The 17,531-nt window shown below is 40.9% G+C and overlaps 1 protein-coding gene across 1 annotated transcript in view; it reads left to right on the forward strand.

The window, feature by feature from the left end:
* LOC311100292 (DENN domain-containing protein 1A-like) overlaps positions 1-17,531 on the forward strand; it is a 243,674-nt gene that overhangs the window by 153,928 nt on the left and 72,215 nt on the right. The window lies entirely within an intron of this gene.

The following is a 17,531-nucleotide window of genomic DNA, read 5'->3' on the forward strand; positions in this document are numbered from 1 at the left end:
TAACCGCTCAACACAGAATAGTCACGTGCGCACTCCCTCAAATCGTTTGGAGAAAATATCCTTTCTATTTTATTCAGCTATGTTCAATTGTATTCTTCATACTATAAAACAATATAAAATAATGCCACGGAATTCTAAGCTAATCTTGTCTGTTAAATGAACTAGTGTAGCCCATAGCCATAATGGCATAGACAGATCAGGGCCTAAGATAAGGACAACTCAGAGTATGCTATTATGTTCTTCTGAAATAAACTACATTTTCTTCATATCATGTTTTTTTTAGACGTGTCTAAAATATATCATGGATTTATTGTGATGGTTAGGCTATATTACATGGATTTATTATACTTTTTTAAATATAGATGTTCCAAAGGTCTGCATCTGTGGCTCGTATGCTATGCATGGAAGTCAGGAGATGCTAAATGTGCTTATGTTAATTGCCGGTCAATTACCGTGAGACCGGCAGTTATTTGCTTGACAATCACCGGCTGAAGAAATGTAATGACCGCCACAGCCCTAGTCCACACACAGCAACACACTCGTGAAGAGGGTATGACAATGCCTCTTCCCCCTCAGGAGGCTGAAAAGATTTGATATGGGCCCTTAGATCCTCAAAAAGTTATACAGCTGCACCATTGAGAGCATCTTGACTGGCTGCTTGGCAGCTGACCACAAGGCGCTACAGAGGGTAGTGCATACGGCCCAGTGCGTCACTGGGGCCGAGCTCAATGCCACCTAGGACCTCTATACCATGCGGAGTCAGATAAAGGCCCTTAAAATTGTCACAGACTCCAGCCACCCAAGTCATAGACTCTCCTGTCTGCTAACCGCACGCAAGCGGTACCGATGCATCAACTCTGGAACCAACAAGACCCTGAACAGCTTCTACCCCCAAGCCATATGACTGCTAAATAGTTAGTTAAATAGTTAGTCCAGGTAGTTATTGATAATCTGAATTGACTATTTTTGCACTAACTCTTTTACGCATCACACGCTGCTGTTACTGTTTATCTATCCTGTTGCCTAGTCACTTTATCCCAACCTACAGTATATGTACATATCTGCCTCAATTACCTCGTACCCCTGCACATCGACTCGGTTCTGGTACCTGGTGTATATAGTCAGGTTATTGTTACTCATTGTATATTTATTTATCGTTATAATTTTTCTATTATAAAGTTTTCCCTCTGCAATGTTGGGAAGCTTTTCACTGTCAGTCTACACCTGTTGTTTATGAAGCATGTGACAAATTCCATTACATTTTATTTGGTAACTAGCATTGAAAAAGTTAATCCATCATACTTGTAGCGTCAGTAGGCTACAGTAGCCTAAGCTTCGGAGGGGGAGGGCCAGGTTACCTTCACACGCACACACACTGGCAAAGATTTTCAGCTGGCAGACAGACACTAGAATATGTTTCTGAGTGACAGAGTTAATGCTTTGCATAGGTGCCTTGTTGTGTTTTTTATGGGACTGAAAAACATTTCTGAAATGGGGACCGGAAATGGCGGCACACTGAGAGGACGATTTGAGAAATGTATACATAATGTTGTTTTTCAATCACATTCCTGCTGTTAACCTACTAAAAAAGCAAGTAGACATAACTCGCTTACCAGCTACAAAATAAGATGCCTCCTAAAAAGACAGACCTTCCTAAACCCTCAACTACCTCCCCGTCAAAGACGGACAATTAGGCAGCGCCTGCCTGGTTCAAGAGGGAGATGGATAAGGCCATCATTCAAATAGAAGATACCATATCTGCCTGACCTAAAAAAGTGGATGAAAACATACAAAAGCTACACCAAGACCAGCAGGCCACAAGTGTGTAGTTAAACCCAGTTGGAAACCAAGCACTCTGACGATGACACCGCAATTGTGGATGTACGCAAACATGTGGAGGAACCTAACAAGAAACTAGAGGGCTAAATATTCAAGCTAGAGGAATAGATTGATGTACTAAATCATTTTTAGTGGCGAAGCAATCTCAGGATCAAAAGCTTCCCAGAGGTTAGTTGAAGGATGCAGTGCAGTTGCATTCTTACAGGAATGGCTACCCAAGCTACTGGACCTATCCACCTCAGCTCACCAAATTGAAATCGAAAGGGCTCACCGTACACAGCAGAGAAGGTTACCCAGTCAGGGAGTGCCTCCCAGAGCTTTCGTTATGAAGCTGCTCCGCTACCAGGATACCATCAGCATACTCAAGGCCTCCAGAGCAAAGGGGGGGCATACGGTTTGGGGAATCCCACATCATGATCTTTCCCGATATATCGATAGCACTCCAGAAGAGAAGGATGGCATTCACTTCAATCAAGAGGCTGCTGAGACCGTCTGGACTGACATACGGTTGACACCACCCGGCTACCCAGTGGATTCGAACCAACACCGGAGAACTCACATTCGACACAGTAAAGACAGCCGAGGTATACCTGAAGAGGGAATACCCTGAACTATTCACGCTATCATCTTCTCCATCTGATTAATGTTTAATTTGTGAAATAAATCATTCTAAATAACAAACTGGCTTTATTTACCACAGTGTGAAAGAGTGATAGACCCACTATATAAAGTGAGTTTCTGAAACACAGAGTCCTTCTTTGCTAATGTGAAGAAGTAATTGAATGAAAGAGAGTCCAGCGAGGATAGGGAGGGGCCTTAGCTACTTATTTTATTCATGAAATGTACATTCACACCTCCATTAATTTACAGGAGAGTCTAATAGCTCGGCTAGATGTGAAAAATCCCCCAATTTGTGCCACAGTTTAGACTACTCCATTTTGTTTCTGCGTCGCCCAGACGCACTTTCAACATTTGGATAATAAAGCATTTAAAGGCTGACATTGGTTGATTTTAATACTTCTGACCAAATTTCGAACAAAGAAATAAGACAAAAAAGCAGAACTTGAGCATGCATGACTGTTCACCTTGAGCGCATGAGAGCCACCTTTTGCAGCAGTTACAGCTGCAAGTCTCTTGGGGTATGTCTCTATGAGCTTGGCACATCTAGCCACTGGGATTTTTGCCCATTCTTCAAGGCAAAACTGCTCCAGCTCCTTCAAGTTGGATGGGTTCCGCTGGTGTACAGCAATATTTAAGTCATACCACAGATTCTCAATTGGATTGAGGTCTGGCCTTTGACTAGGCCATTCCAAGACGTTTAAATGTGTCCCCTTAAACAACTCACGTGTTGCTTTAGCAGTATGCTTAGGGTCATTGCCCTGCTGAAAGGTGAACCTCCGTCCCAGTCTCAAATCTCTGGAAGACTGAAACAGGTTTCCTTGTATTTAGCGCCATCCATCATTCCTTCAATTCTGACCAGTTTCCCAGTCCCTGCCGATGAAAAACATCACCAGAGCATGATGCTGCCACCACCATGATTCACTGTGGGGATGGTGTTTTCGGGGTGATGAGAGGTTTTGGGTTTGCGCCAGATATAGCATTTTCTAGTCTCATCTGACGAGAGTACATTCTTCAATATGTTTGGGGAGTCTCCCACCAAACTTGTTTGCTTCTTTTTTTCTTTAAGCAATGTCATTTTTCTGGCCACTCTTCCGTAAATCCCAGCTCTGTGGAGTGTTTGGCTTAAAGTGGTCCTATGGACAGATACTCCAATCTCCGCTGTGGAGCTTTGCAGCTCCTTCAGGGTTATCTTTGGTCTCTTTGTTGCCTCTCTGATTAATGCCCTCCTTGCCTGGTTTTAATGATGGATTTAATGGTGCTCCGTGGGATGTTCAAAGTTCCAGATTTTTTTTTTATAACCCAACCCTGATCTGTACTTCTCCACAACTTTGTCCCTGACTTGTTTGGAGAGCTTCTTGGTCTTCATGGTGCCGCATGCTTGGTGGTGCCCCTTGCTTAGTGGTGTTGCAGACTCTGGGGCCTTTCAGAACAGGTATATATATATATATATATATATATATATATATATATATATATATATATATATATATATATATATATATATATATATATATACTGAGATCATGTGACACTTAGATTGCACACAGGTGGACTTTATTTAACTAATTATGTGACTTCTTAAGGTAATTGGTTGCACCAGATCTTATTTAGGGGCTTGATAGTTTTTTTTCTTCATTTCACTTCACCAATTTGGACTATTTTGTGTATGTCCATTACATGAAATCTACATAAAAATCAATTTAAATTACAGGTTGTAATGCAACGAAATAGGAAAAACTGCAAGGGGGATGAATAGTTTTGCAAGGCACTGTATTTTTTTTTTCACAACTCAAATCGCTTTAAAGAGCCTTCTAATATTAGACAACAAATAAATATACTAAAACAATAACTTAGAAAACAGTCCATTCATCACTGGATTTCTTAAATTTCCTGTGCAGGAAAAGGATGTAATCTGCCGTGCCTGGTCGCAGGCTCGCAGCTTCTCTCTGAAACAATGCATCCATCTGAAGGTGACGCTTTATCCTTTAGAACCATGCAATTACCAGGTGGCCTCTTGAAACGATAGAGGAAAACAACAAGATCCACAAGTATTCTTTCACAATAGCTGGCAGCTGATTTTTTTTTTTTTGCGTGATGCAGGACTCTAGTGTGATAGGAGAGAGACTGACTGAAACATTCACACCTCCATTCATTTACAAAAGGATAGTCTAATAGCTCGGCTAGGTGTGAAAAATTCCCCAATTTGTGCCACAGTTTAGACTACCGATACACGCTGCGGTCAGAGTTGAGTTCTATTGTAAAGTGTAGCCTAAAGGCCAAAAATGGTAAAACTTGCAATGTACATTTCTAACTCAATATCACAGACCAGATTTGCCCTAACGAAAAATGCATCAACCCCTACAAATATATTAATGTATTATTAACCCTGCATTATAATGGTATAAAAGCCCCTTAGATATTAATTTAGAATTCTCTACATTTAATTAGATATACACAGACATTTTATTGATCTGCCAGTATTTTCATTTAGAGATTCCGGTAAACTCGTTGTGTCCTACCAATTATTATTTGATTATTCACCATGTTAACCACTTGCTAGTATAAAAAACAAAAACGTATTTCTCAGTTCGGTTGGCTTTCGTGGAGATCAGATCGTTTTCATTTGCAGGGATATTTGTGCATTTTTAACCAAATGTAAGTCAGAACAAATACTTATTTCACCTTCATAACATTCCTAATACAAGAAAGGTGTATGTAGAGGGGTAACTTTCTTCACCAGTTCTCTTACCATTTTGTACAATGGTGTAATTAGCCTACCAGTTGGTGTAACTGTAATGTTAATTGTCTTGAGAGGAATGATGGTGTTATTTTTCTCTTATTGTCAATTGTGTGTAGAGATTGTTGACATTACTGTTTAATGTAATGTTGTTTATTGGATTTACATTGTAGTAATTTTATTTTATCCTGTTTCCCTCTGAACACAGACCACATGTATCCTCTGGTTCATCATTCAACTCCTAGACTGGGCTTCTGTGTCTGTCATCACTCTTTGACCAGAGTGCAGTCCAGTATCCGTTTACTCCCAGTGGCCTATCCACACATTACAGAGCACCAGACTCCATTTTAATAATATAACTTATTTTGAAAGAAAGACAGGAAGGAGTGAGTCACTCAGCCCTATGCTGTTCCTGCTTCTGTTGCCTATTTGAGTGTTTGTTTAATATCCTACTGATTCTGTGATCACCAAGCCTCATGCAACTGCAAAATGTCGGATAAAGCAATTTCACACACAAAAAAACCGAAGAGAGATACCACAAGTGGACACAGAATACCAACTGGGATGGATCTCGAGGCAAATGTGGCTTACCAGTGAACCTCTGAGTGTTCATCATTAATACTGTGTCTCAGAAGTTTCTGTCCATGAGTGATGCAACCCGAAAAAACAAGAAAGACAGAGTTAATGAGTACTTGAGGTCACAGAGAAAGTCTGGACATGGCCTGCTCTCCCTTACGTAACGAATTAGGCACTTTACTATCTTTACTATGTAGGCTACAGTAAACATCTCATTGTCCTGTTGGTTTATGACAGACTACACAGTAGCCTAATAAACATATACATTTTAAAAGAGTTGTAAAAAAAAAAAAAAAAATGATTTCAATAATATATGTTTACCACTGTAGATGCTGTGTTTTTATTTTTAGAATACAGTTCTCAGTTTACAGTAGTGATGGACAGCTGGAGGCATTTTGAAAACATGTTTTCTAATTGTTTTTCACAAGTGTAGCAGGTTGTGACCTCTGCAAACAACGTTTCCACTCCGTGAATGAGAATGTATTAATTATAGTAATTTACCATTCATTCAATACATTGGAATACAAAAGAAGCCTTCCACCCATGATGGGCTATTAGCAGGACAATAGACTCTTGCCAAGAAGGAGATCAAGAAGAAGGGTAGGAGGAGTATTGTATTTAAAAACACTGCACAGTAGCCTAATAAACATATGCATTTTGAAAACTTTACAAAACATTTTTTTATCGAATTCAATAACATTTCTACCACGGTAGATGCTGTGTTTTTGGCTGATGGCCAATATTAGAAACAGTCAAATGCATTTGTGAATTCAATCGCTTTAGCCGACATTAAGCGGTTTATTCATTGTTTAATCATTCAAGGGTCCTTTATCTTCTCTGTGCTGGAGTTCTTTTAAGAATACAAAAGAAGCCATCCACCCTTGATGGGCTATCAGCAGGACAATAGAGTTTAGGGACTTTAAATGTGTTAATAGCTGTTTGCGAGGCATGTCACTTCTCCCATCTCTTTTGCATAGCCCACCAAATGCACTGTTTTCTAACCACATCTGGATGGATCCATAACAAATTACTATGGGATAAAATATCACTGAATGACAGAAATATTGGAATTAAGTTGGCTAATGAAGGCAACAAATTGTTGCTTACCTAAACACCCAAAGTCAGCAATTGTTATAATAGGATTTGAAGCAATAGCCTACCCGCATGTGGTCAACTATTTCAGCACCGTTTCGCGCTGCTCTGAGACAAGCATGGGGACTGGTCTTGATAAATCAATCAGATTTGTATTTTCACTAAATCTCCGTTTGGGTATTGGTTAGCCTACAATTAGGGTGTGGAAATGTTAGGATTATTTTGCTCTTCACTCGCAGCCACTTAGTAGCCTAGGCCTACTCCCGACTGGTCACATTGTACAGCGCCATAGTTTTCCTCACGGAAACCCTGAGGCCTACATACAGTTGAAGTCGGAAGTTTACATACACTTAGGTTGGAGTCATTAAAACTCGTTTTTCAACCACTCCACAAATTTCTTGTTAACAAACTATAGTTTTGGCAAGTCGGTTAGGACATCTACTTTGTGCATGACACAAGTCATTTTCCAACAATTGTTTACAGACAGATTATTTCACTTATAATTCACTGTATCACAATTCCAGTGGGTCAGAAGTTTACATACACAAAGTTGACTGTGCCTTTAAACAGCTTGGAAAATTCCAGAAAATAATGTCATGGCTTTAGAAGCTTCTGATAGGCTAATTGACATCATTTGAGTCAATTGGAGGTGTACCTGTGGATGTATTTCAAGGCCTACCTTCAAACTCAGTGCCTCTTTGCTTGACATCATGGGAAAATCCCCCAAAAATCAACCAATACCTCAGATAAAAAATTGTAGACCTCCACAAGTCTGGTTCATCCTTGGGAGCAATTTCCAAACACCTGAAGGTACCACATTCATCTGTACAAACAATAGTATGCAAGTATAAACACCATGGGACCACGCAGCCGTCATACCGCTCAGGAAGGAGACACGTTCTGTCTCCTAGAGATGAACGTACTTTGGTGCAAAAAGTGCAAATAATTCCCAGAACAACAGCAAAGGACCTTGTGAAGATGCTGAAGGAAACAGGTACAAAATTATCTATATCCACAGTAAAACGAGTCCTATATCGACATAACCTGAAAGGCCGCTCAGCGAGGAAGAAGCCACTGCTCCAAAACCGCCATAAAAAAGCCAGACTACGGTTTGCAATTGCACATGGGGACAGAGATCGTACTTTTTGGAGAAATGTCCTCTGGTCTGATGAAACAAAAATAGAACTGTTTGGCCATAATGACCATCGTTATGTTTGGAGGAAAAAGGGCGAGGGCTTGCAAGCCGAAGAACACCATCCCAACCGTGAAGCACGGGGGTGGCAGCATCATGCTGTGGGGGTGCATTGCTGCAGGAGGGACTGGTGCACTTCACAAAATAGATGGCATCATGAGGAAGGAAAATTATGTGGATATATTGAAGCAACATCTCAAGAGATCAGTCAGGAAGTTAAAGATTGGTTGCAAATGGGTCTTCCATATGGACAATGACCCCAAGCATACTTCAAAAGTTGTGGCAAAATGGCTTAAGAACAACAAAGTCAAGGTACAGTGGGGAAAAAAAGTATTTAGTCAGCCACCAATTGTGCAAGTTCTCCCACTTAAAAAGATGAGAGAGGCCTGTAATTTTCATCATATGTACACGTCAACTATGACAGACAAAATGAGAAAAATAAATCCAGAAAATCACATTGTAGGATTTTTAATGAATTTATTTGCAAATTATGGTGGAAAATAAGTATTTGGTCAATAACAAAAGTTTCTCAATACTTTGTTATATACCCTTTGTTGGCAATGACACAGGTCAAACGTTTTCTGTAAGTCTTCACAAGGTTTTCACACACTGTTGCTGGTATTTTGGCCCATTCCTCCATGCAGATCTACTCTAGAGCAGTGATGTTTTGGGGCTGTCGCTGGGCAACACGGACTTTCAACTCCCTCCAAAGATTTTCTATGGGGTTGAGATCTGGAGACTGGCTAGGCCACTCCAGGACCTTGAAATGCTTCTTACGAAGCCACTCCTTCGTTGCCCGGGCAGTGTGTTTGGGATCATTGTCATGCTGAAAGACCCAGCCACGTTTCATCTTCAATGCCCTTGCTGATGGAAGGAGGTTTTCACTCAAAATCTCACGATACATGGCCCCATTAATTCTTTCCTTTACACGGATCAGTCGTCCTGGTCCCTTTGCAGAAAAACAGCCCCAAAGCATGATGTTTCCACCCCCATGCTTCACAGTAGGTATGGTGTTCTTTGGATGCAACTCAGCATTATTTGACCTCCAAACACGACGAGTTGAGTTTTTACAAAAAAATTATATTTTGGTTTCATCTGACCATATGACATTCTCCCAATCCTATTCTGGATCATCCAAATGCACTCTAGCAAACTTCAGACGGGCCTGGACATGTACTGGCTTAAGCAGGGGGACACGCCTGGCACTGCAGGATTTGAGTCCCTGGCGGCGTAGTGTGTTACTGATGGTAGGCTTTGTTACTTTGGTCCAAGCTCTCTGCAGGTCATTCACTAGGTCCCCCCGTGTGGTTCTGGGATTTTTGGTGCAGGTCTACAATTTTGTTTCTGGTGTCCTTTGACAGCTCTTTGGTCTTGGCCATAGTGGAGTTTGGAGTGTGACTGTTTGAGGTTGTGGACAGGTGTCTTTTATACTGATAACAAGTTCAAACAGGTGCCATTAATACAGGTAACGAGTGGAGGACAGAGGAGCCTCTTAAAGAAGAAGTTACAGGTCTGTGAGAGCCAGAAATCTTGCTTGTTTGTAGGTGACCAAATACTTATTTTCCACCATAATTTGCAAATAAATTCATTAAAAATCCTACAATGTGATCTTCTGGATATTTTTTTCTCAATTTGTCTGTCATAGTTGACGTGTACCTATGATGAAAATTACAGGCCTCTCTCATATTTTTAAGTGGGAAAACTTGCACAATTGGTGGCTGACTAAATACTTTTTCCCCCCACTGTATTGGAGTGGCCATCACAAAGCCCTGACCTCAATCCTATAGCAAATGTGTGGGCAGAACTGAAAAAGCGTGTGCGAGCAAGGAGGCCTACAAACCTGACTCAGTTACACCAGCTCTGTCAGGAGGAATGGGCCAAAATTCACCTAACTTATTGTGGGAAGCTTGTGAAAGGCTACCCGAAACGTTTGACCGAAGTTAAATAATTTAAAGGCAATGCTACCAAATACTAATTGAGTGTATGTAAACTTCTGACCCACTGGGAATGTGATTAAATAAATAAAAGTTGAAATAAATCATTCTCTCTACTATAATTCTGACATTTCACATTCTTAAAATAAAGTGGTGATCCTAACTGACCTAAGAAAGGGAATATCTACTAGGATTAAATGTCAGGAATTGTGAAAAACTGAGTTTAAATGTATTTGGCTAAGGTGTATGTAAACTTCCGAAATCAATTGTAGGCTACTTTAAAATTCATTTGAGTTTTTCTTAGAATAAAAACACCATAATATTAATCAATTTAATTAAGCTACATTTCTAACAGTATAAACAGCACAACATATACTGTAAATGATGACCAAACAAATACTATAATAATTTAAAAATAAATTATAATCAATCCCGTATAGTCTGTTCTAACAAAAACAAGTTTTAAAGTCACTAGTACAGCCAATATTAAAAACATTCAAATGCATTTGTGAATTCAATCGCTTTAGCTGATATGTTGCAGTTTATTCATTGTTTAATTATTCAAGGCTCCCTTTGAAATTTCGTTTTATAACTAAAATGCTTGACTGTATTTAAAGACATGGATGACGTGTATGCTTTATTTAGGCCTATAAAGTAGGTATTTATGCCAATAAGTAAGTTACGCTAAAACAGCAACAGTAAACAGGAATCTTAGGCCTACAGCTCCATGTCATTTCAATAACTTAGCTTCTCAAAGTTGCCCTCTGGTGGTCAAACTAGCATTAATGGCAACAATGGCTGACAGATAATTAACGTGCCATAGAATTCTGCGGCACCCCACAAGCTGTGCTGCAGTATGACACAACTTTAAAAGGAAGAACCACTGTACCATCGCCAGGCATAATGGGACCCATGTCATCCAAAAAGTTATACACTGCTCAAAAAAATAAAGGGAACACTAAAATAACACATCCTAGATCTGAATGAATGAAATAATCTTATTAAATACTTTGTTCTTTACATAGTTGAATGTGCTGACAACAAAATCACACAAAAATTATCAATGGAAATCAAATTTATCAACCCATGGAGGTCTGGATTTGGAGTCAAAATGAAAGTGGAAAACCACACTACAGGCTGATCCAACTTTGATGTAATGTCCTTAAAACAAGTCAAAATGAGGCTCAGTAGTGTGTGTGGCCTCCACGTGCCTGTATGACCTCCCTACAATGCCTGGGCATGCTCCTGATGAGGTGGCGGATGGTCTCCTGAGGGATCTCCTCCCAGACCTGGACTAAAGCATCCGCCAACTCCTGGACAGTCTGTGGTGCAACGTGGCGTTGGTGGATGGAGCAAGACATGATGTCCCAGATGTGCTCAATTGGATTCAGGTCTGGGGAACGGGCGGGCCAGTCCATAGCATCAATGCCTTCCTCTTGCAGGAACTGCTGACACACTTCAGCCACATGAGGTCTAGCATTATCTTGCATTAGGAGGAACCCAGGGCCAACCGCACCAGCATATGGTCTCACAAGGGGTCTGAGGATCTCATCTCAGTACCTAATGGCAGTCAGGCTACCTCTGGCGAGCACATGGAGGGCTGGGCGGCCCAAAGAAATGCCACCCCACACCATGACTGACCCACCGCCAAACCGGTCATGCTGGAGGATGTTGCAGGCAGCAGAACGTTCTCCACGGCGTTTCCAGACTCTGTCACGTCTGTCACGTGCTCAGTGTGAACCTGCTTTCATCTGTGAAGAGCACAGGGCGCCAGTGGTGAATTTGCCAATCTTGGTGTTCTCTGGCAAATGCCAAATGTCCTGCACGGTGTTGGGCTGTAAGTACAACCCCCACACCACCCTCATGGAGTCTGTTTCTGACCGTTTGAGCAGACACATGCACATTTGTGGCCTGCTGGAGGTCATTTTGCAGGGCTCTGGCAGTTCTCCTCCTGCTCCTCCTTGCACAAAGGCGGAGGTAGCAGTCCTGCTGCTGGGTTGTTGCCCTCCTACGGCCTCCTCCACGTCTCCTGATGTACTGGCCTGTCTCCTGGTAGCGCCTCCATGCTCTGGACACTACGCTGACAGACACAGCAAACCTTCTTGCCACAGCTCGCATTGATGTGCCATCCTGGATGAGCTGCACTACCTGAGCCACTTGTGTGGGTTGTAGACTCCGTCTCATGCTACCACTAGAGTGAAAGCACCGCCAGCATTCAAAAGTGACCAAAACATCAGCCAGGAAGCATAGGAACTGAGAAGTGGTCTGTGGTCACCACTTGCAAAACCAGTCCTTTATTGGGGGTGTCTTGCTAATTGCCTAAAATTTCCACCTGTTGTCTATTCCATTTGCACAACAGCATGTGAAATGTATTGTCAATCAGTGTTGCTTCCTAAGTGGACAGTTTGATTTCACAGAAGTGTGAAGTGTTCCCTTTATTTTTTTGAGCAGTGTACTTTTTACTCATCTGTCCATAGAACATTATTCCAAGAGTCTTGATGATCATCCAGGTGCTTCCAGGTGCTTTTTGGCAAACTTGAGTCAACTATTTGGACGTGGTTGGTCCCATTATGTCTGGCAAAAACCAAACACTGTATTCCACAGTAAGAACCTCATACCAACAGTCAAGCATGGTGGTGTTAGTGTGATGGTTTGGGGATACTTTGCTGCGTCAGGACCTGTATGACTTGCCTTAATAGAAGGAACCATGATTTCTGTTCTGTATCAGAGAATTCTACAGGAGAATGTCAGGCCATCGGTCTGTGAGTTGAAGCGCAGCTGGGTCATGCAGCAAGACTATGATCCAAAACACACAATCCGGTCTACATGAAAATGGTTAAAAAGCAACACATTTTGATGTTTTGGAATTGCCTACTCAAAGTCCAGACCACATCCCAATTGAGGTACAGGTACACCTCCAATTGACTCAAATGATGTCAATTAGCCTATCAGGAGCTTCTAAAGCCATGACATCATTTTCTGGAATTTTCCAAGCTGTTTAAAGGCACCGTCAACTTAGTGTATGTAAACTTCTTACCCACTGGAATTGTGATACAGTGAATTATAAGTGAAATAATCTGTCTGTAAACAATTGTTGGAAAAATGACTTGTGTCATGCACAAAGTAGATGTCCTAACCGACTTGCCAAAACTATAATTTGTTAACAAGACATTTGTGGAGTGGTTGAAAAACGAGTTTTAATGACTCCAACCTAAGTGTATGTCAACTTCCGACTTCAACTGCGGGTCCAAAATATGTTGGGTTTATGAGACTACTATATAACCTTCCTGTTGCCCAGATTCGGACTAATAACAATATCTCCTCTCAGTTTAAGCTCTCTCGTGGGACCAGAGAGGGATGCCCCCTTTCACCACTCCTTTTTGCCCTGGCCATTGAACCCTTAGCGGAAGCTATTAGGTCTCAGCCAGCTATCCATGGTATTCATGAACGGGAACATGCTATTTCCCTATACGCGGTAGAAACGTTGAATGAATTCAGGCTACAAAGTCAACATGACAAAAAATATAATTATGTCACTCAATAAGGCTGTGACACACAATCCAATCTTAAATCAACCCTTTTCCTGGAGATCTCAAATAATGACTTATTTAGGACTGCAAATTCCCACAGAAATGGCTAACACCTATAAGATAAATGATGTGCCATTACTTAAAACGGCTGGGGAAGAACTAGATAGGTGGCGTGATCTACCAATTTAACTAATTGGACATGTTAATTGCATCAAAATTAAAATTTTGCCTACAGTTGTATATCTGTTCCAAACTCTACCCATACCTCTGCCTAAATCATTTTTCAGACAAATGAACTCTCTGATTTGTTAATTCTTATGGACAGGGAAGCCCCCCAGGGTTAAACTCATGACTTTGTCCAGACTATATTCAAAGGGTGGTCTTTCTCGGCCCGATTTGAGGATTTACTACTGGGCATTGCAACTGAAGGCCATATTGGTGTGGCAGGACACCAGTTCTGTACCACTGTCTTGGAGGCAAATAAAATAAAATAATCTTAATTCATTGTCACTGGCAATCGTGCCTTACGTATCACCACCCAAAGCATTTAGTAGCTCCGTAAATAATCTCTTTATAAAACATTCCTCTAATATATTGACAGAAGTTGACAAGCTAACTGCAGGATTTAGATGAGTATGTAATTGAACTCCATTTAATGAAAATCCTATGTTACCAAAAGCCTTAAGCGATGGTATCACTCTTTTCTGGTTCAACAAAGGTATAAGGTCATTTGGTCAATTATATGAGGATGGGGGCATGCTCTCTTTCAAATATTGGCCACTAGGTTCCAACTTCCCCACTCTCACTTTTTCAAGTATTTACAGGTCAGACTTCCCAAGAGGGAGGTAGAACACAACCTTTGACCTCACCTGCAGCTGACAAACTATAGCAGGATAGAGTGGGGGGTGAAAGGCTTTATTTCATGCATATACTCTGGTCTACATATACTCTGGTCTACAGACCTTGATAGGAAAGTATGTCCTGGATGTATGTTCTAAATAGCAAGATGACCTTGGCCTCATTATTGAAGAAGAGATGTGGGAGAAACTTTTCTTAAATGCCCAACAGATATCTTTCAGCACTAGGCATAAAATGGTGCAGTTTAATTTGCTGCACAAGAGATTAAGATTAATGCAAAATACTCCAAATACTGCCTTCAGTATGAGACAGAGGTGGGTTTATATTGGGAGGTCATATTTCAGATCAAATCTCAAGTGACCTCTTTGACTATTCCAATAATTCCCTTCTTAGTACTTCTGGGAGATGTCTTTATTGCCAACTAGAAATCAATATAAAGCCACATATGTTAAATTAGCAATTATAGCTGCTTGTAAATGTATAGCTCTTAATTGGAAGAGTAATTCCCCTCCGAGCAAACAAATGTGGCAAAGGGAGTGGTCTTCTTATATTCCGTGTGAAAAGATAACATACAATATACGGAAGGTTTGGAGGGACTTCATAGACCTTCTAGATTCTGCTGCATAGGATGTGTGTAATTTGGGGAGACTTTGGATGTGGGGCTGATGTTTTCTTTTCTTTCTTTTTTTTACAAGTTAGGTTGATTTGTGATGAGCAATGAGTGATGTATCTAAAAACCTTATTCATATGTAAATATGAGCTGATCCCAGTGTTTATTTTCATTTTATGTTGATCTATTTGTTTAATTTATTGTTTATTTTTGTATTATTATTATTTTTTAATCACTACAATCTTTGTATGTAGGCCTAGTACTGGGGGAATAGGGCTGGGAGGGGACTGGGGAAGGGATGGGAGGGGAGGGAGCCCTATGTGCCGTTAGGGTAGAAGGGACTCGGGGAGGGGATGGGGATATAGGAATTTGTTGTTCATGTTCTTCTTGTATGTCTATGTATGTGTATATTGAAAAAATAATCATAAACAGAATGTTATATATATATATATATATATATATATATATATATATATATATATATATATATATATATATATATATATATATATATATATATATATATTGCCAGGAACGTACAAAACGTTATTAACCAGTTCACATGCTTTTAAAATAACAGTCATGTTCCAGAACAGTATAGACCACTTTCGTTCCCAGTTCTGTATCTGTTCCTAGAAAAATGTTGTTCTTGTAGCTGTCTATTTACCAAAAAAAACCCGATGCTGGCACTAAGACTGCACTCAACGAGCTGTATAGGGCCATAAGCAAACAAGAAAATGCTCATCCAGAGGCGGAGCCCCTAGTGGTCGGTGATTTCAATGCAGGAAAACTGAAATCCGTTTTTACATCATTTCTATCAGCATGTCACCTGTGCAACTAGAGGAATGAACACTCTAGATCACCTTTACTACACACACAGAGATGCATACAAAGCTGTCCCCCGCCCTCCATTTGGCAAATCGGACCATAACTCTATCCTCCTGATTCCTGCTTACAAGCAAAAGGTCAAACAGGAAGTACCAGTGACTCGCTCGATACAGAAGTGGTCCAATGAAGCGGACGCTAAGCTACAGGACTCTTTTGCTAGCACAGACTGAAATATGTTCTGGGATTAATCTGATGGCATTCAGGAGTTTACCACATCAGTCACCGGCTTCATTAATAAGTGCATCAACGACGTTGTCCCCACAGTGACCATACGTACATATCCCAACCAGGACCCATGGATTTTTTGTGTTACTATTTCCTGCCTAGTCACCTTTACCCCTACCCAAATGTAAATACTGTATTACCTCAACTACCTCTCACCCCTGCACATTGACTCTGTACTGGTATTCCTCGTTATTGTTTTATTGTGTTACTATTTTCTTTATTTTGTTTTAGCAATTATTTGTATTTTTAACTCTGACTGTTGAGAATGGGCTCGTAAATAAGCATTTCACTGTAAAGTCTACACCAGTTGTATTCTGTGCATGTGAGCCATTAAATTTGATTGGATTATTTTCCGGTTTTCGGTTCTGTTCCCTGAACCGTTTCCAACACATTCAAATCTTCAACCACTAGTTGCCCATTATGCTTAAAATTCATGTCTCATTAGCATGGTTGCAGATAGCAGAATTAGCAATCGTCATCACACTTCAGGGCCCTTGATACAAGCAAGACGCCAAGAGCCTTAGGGTCAAGCTCGGCAGTGGGTGAAAGTTCAAGTTATTTGAACTTTGAGTGCTGTGGTGATGTCCCAGAAGTGCTGCTTAAAAAACAATGGCTCCCTTGGTGCAATGCCCTCCTTGCACCTGTCATGTGAAACCCCCATTAGATATCTACTTTTATCACATAATACATATGCCTACAGTATGTTTGTTGGATTTAGCAGAATACATCAATGTATCCCATCTCATGGCCATAGCACTTGGGTCAGCGAGGTACAGCCTTATCCTTCATAGAGGATGCTTTGAGATAGGTTGCCGTTCTTGCCGACTGTTTTCAGGTCAGTTGCGGGTTCAAAGGGGGGCGCACCAAGGCTGCCACCCCTGCAGAGTGGGAGAGAGGTGCACCATCAAAGGCTTATCCCTCAGCTGTGCTGCACAATGGGGTACAACGCAGGCCTTTCCATTGGAAAGATGTTTAGGAATGCCTCAGGGCTCTGTGTTAGGACCCGTACTCAAAGCGTTTCACGGGCGATGGAGCGAGTCAGAGTTACGCCAAAATAAAACGGATATAGAGGAAGTAATGAGTGCATCACTCTCCACTCTTCCCCTACTCCCAGCAAAGGAGCTGAGTTTATTATCATATGTTGAGTCTCAAGGGACCACCTCACCTTCCCTTCCCTGTTTGTAATCTTCCCTGGGCTGTTACCATTGTTGAGAACAGGGTATTGTTCATTAGGCATCAAATGGAAGAAAACTGATTGAAACAGGAAGTGGAAAAAGGCAGTACGCTACTTTTTTCAGTGTATGTAAGTACGGTATTAATAATAATACATGGGACTTTAATTGCCTTTCAAAAAACCCAAACAGTATAAAACCAAACAAGAAAAAGACAATACAATTAATAATAGCTACTTAGCTTAGGCTAAGGCTGA

Source organism: Coregonus lavaretus (assembly GCF_964263955.1).
Source record: "Coregonus lavaretus genome assembly, chromosome: 24".
In the NCBI taxonomy this organism is placed as follows: domain Eukaryota; kingdom Metazoa; phylum Chordata; class Actinopteri; order Salmoniformes; family Salmonidae; genus Coregonus; species Coregonus lavaretus.